A 2,994-nucleotide genomic window follows, 5' to 3' on the forward strand; every position below is an offset into this window, starting at 1 on the left:
TGATCCCAGGATCCTGGGATCGAGTCCCGCATCAGGCTCCCTGCTTGGCGGGAAGCCTGCTTCTCCCTCTCCCACTCCCCCTGCTTGTGTTCCCTCTCTCGCTGTGTCTCTCTCTTCAAATAAATAAATAAAAAAAATCTTAAAAAAAAAAAAGACAAGCCCCATTTTACAGATGAGCACAGGCTGGCGGAGGAACCACCCAAGGATCCCCGCCCCGGAAGGCAGTGCAGGCGCCGGGACGCGGCTCCAGATTCCATCCCAGCGCCGGGTTGCCCCCGAGCATGACGGAGGCCAGGAGAGCGGCCCCAGGAGCGGGTTACTAGAAAGCCTCGGGGCTGTGTGGGTCTGGAGGGCCGCAGAGTCATGGAAAGAAAGGAGACAGGGAGGGACTATTTCATGACGCAAAGGGGTGCTTGCCATTTCACAAGCGTATTTGTTATTTTTCTCACATCAAGAAGCAATCGCCAGTTAACACTTTTATCATTTTAATGTCTAAAAAGCTACCCTAGTTGCTTGCAGGGGGCACGTGGGGCTTGAGGCTGAGCACTGGCCCTACCACCACCGTGGACAGTTTGTACCGTCTTGGCCTTGGCCTCGATTGTCCCAACCTGAAGCTGAGAAGTAGCCCTGGGTGCAGGACGATGATGGCCTAGGCGCTGGGGGTGGGGTCTGATTTCTTCATCACAGGAGGAACACTGATGATGTGGTTGCCCAACTTGCAAGTGTTGGCTCTGTGCCTGATGAACGTGGGCGTCAGAGGCCAGCAGCTTTCTTGGCCTACAGAGTAAATGGACAGTATACTCCGGGAGGACTTGTATCCAGCTTCCTGTTTACAGTGGGAAGTTGGAAAGCTTCTGTTTCATAATCCTGGACCAACACCATGCACCCAACATTCCAAAAGTCAGTAGATTTCTTCTGTTCATTGGACTCATCTGTGTCCTGTTGGTTTTTCTCATGGCCACACTGGTCGTGAGTATGGACCTGCCACACTGTCTATCTGAGGGGTTTGCGTGCCTTTTGGGAAGAAATCAGCGGCTGTGGATTTGCTCCTGATCATGAAGTTTTAAAGGTTGTACCAACCCTCTCATATGAAATGTGGACAAGGATGGAAAGCCGCAGAAAAAGAAGCATCTCTGAAAAGAAAGAAAGCCTCTCATAGCTTGGCCTGGATCTCTTGGGAAGGAAGAGACAAGCTTGTCACTGTTTTTTCCTGCTGCCCCGTACTGACAAACCAACAACATAAAGTGGCATTTACTTCACAGTTTCTCGTTTCTTAAAGAAAATAGATTCCATTTCTACAACTGTAATACCGAAAAAAAGTGAAAAAAAATTTTTTTTTTTTACAATGTCCTTTTTTCTCCTTCTTGGAGAACACATTTCTGATTTTCAGGAATTACTGTAAAATCAGGAAGCAAGATCCTGTAAGCTGAGATGGTGTTTTGCCTTTAAAGAATGGGGACAGTACATTATTGCAGATATGTATGTAAGTTGGTTTCCTGAACAATAAGATGTAGAAAAGGAGTAGAAGTAAATAATTTTTCTAATTAAAAGATATTACCAGTGAACATAGTAATAAAAACCTAAGCACTTCTCCATTACTCGCTTAACTTCTTCCTTAATGCAGACCTCCAGTACCAAACACTGGAGGCCTTTCTGTTCATTATTCAACATTATGGATGTTCTTCTATTTTCGTCGTTCACAGATCCTCTTCCGATGCTATTCTGCGTGTAGAGCCCTCTGGAAAAGTGAGGAGGAGGGAGACTAGGACAGTTCTGCCTGGAGGCCTTAGCTCTAGATACTCCCTTTGTTTAGAACCCTCTAGGGAAGTCTGGGGCCTCAGTCAGTTCAGTGTCTGACTCATGATTTCAGCCCAGGTCATGATCTCGGGGTCATGGGATGGAGTCCCTCGTCGGGCTCTGTGTTCCGTGTGGAGTTGGCTCTCCCTCTGCCCCTTCCCCCGCTCTCTCTCTCTCTCTCAAATAAATAAAATAAAATAAAAATAAAATAAAACTAAAAAAAAAAAAAAGAACTCTCTTCCCTCCAGTATTTTGACTAACTTCCTTGCTTCCCTCAAGTCTCTCACCATCTCAATGGGACGCACCCTGACCATCCTGTAATACTGCAGCCAGCCCCCTGCCCCCCAATCTGCAGGAGCGCCTCGTCTCCCTACCCTGCTCTATTTTGTTCTTTTCTTTTACCATAGTAATTGTCACCACTAAGTAATACTTTGATGCGTTGTCTTTTAAGTTTCCTGCACATCCCCCTGACTACTGCAGTGCAAGCTCCTTGAAGGCAGGCGCCTTTATGTCTGGTTCTCTGACCTAATCCAGGTGTTGGGAGCAGTTCTGGAAGAGAGAGCAGTAGAAGCTTATTAATATTTTTGGAATAAAGAAAAGGCATTAACTCAGCGGGCTGTGCCTCCTTCATAAAACAGGAAGGGCTGTAGCCAATGTTTGGAAGATGGGCAGCCTTTCCATAGGAGAGAGAAACAGGAAAGGCATCCCACATAGGGGAGTGACAAGCAAATGCTAGAAGGTAGGAGGAAGTTAAATCATTTGGGAGGCAATGAGTAGACAATATGGTGGTGCCAGGATGTATGGCATTGAATGCTGGAATAATGGGTGTGGATTTTCTTTCATAGACAATGGGAGGGAAGGGTAGGGGCAGTTATGGAAGGGTTTTGAGCAGGGAAAGGACTTGATGCAAGTGAATTTCTTCTGAGTTTATTTATTTTTAGTAATCTCTACACCCAAAGTGTGGCTTGAACTCATGGCTTCGAAATCAGGAGTCATAGGCTCCCCCGACTGAGCCAGCCTGGTGCCCCAAAAGTGATATTTTAGAAAGATTAATCTGGAGGTGGGGTGCCTTTTGGGTGGGAGTGGTCCCCTCTGGGATGTTTTCCTCAATCTCCTCCGCCTGCCTTTCCCTCCTCATGAACACTCTGGGGATTTACTGTACCCCCATTTTCACTGTGCTCTCACTACTCCAATTTA

The 2,994-nt window shown here is 46.8% G+C and overlaps 1 pseudogene; it reads left to right on the plus strand.

The window, feature by feature from the left end:
* LOC115937733 (uncharacterized) overlaps positions 1-1,972 on the plus strand; it is a 34,777-nt pseudogene extending 32,805 nt beyond the window's left edge.
* The last annotated feature ends 1,022 nt before the right edge of the window (positions 1,973-2,994 follow it).

Source organism: Leptonychotes weddellii, chromosome 3, assembly GCF_054177405.1.
Source record: "Leptonychotes weddellii isolate Sample4059 chromosome 3, ASM5417740v2, whole genome shotgun sequence".
In the NCBI taxonomy this organism is placed as follows: domain Eukaryota; kingdom Metazoa; phylum Chordata; class Mammalia; order Carnivora; family Phocidae; genus Leptonychotes; species Leptonychotes weddellii.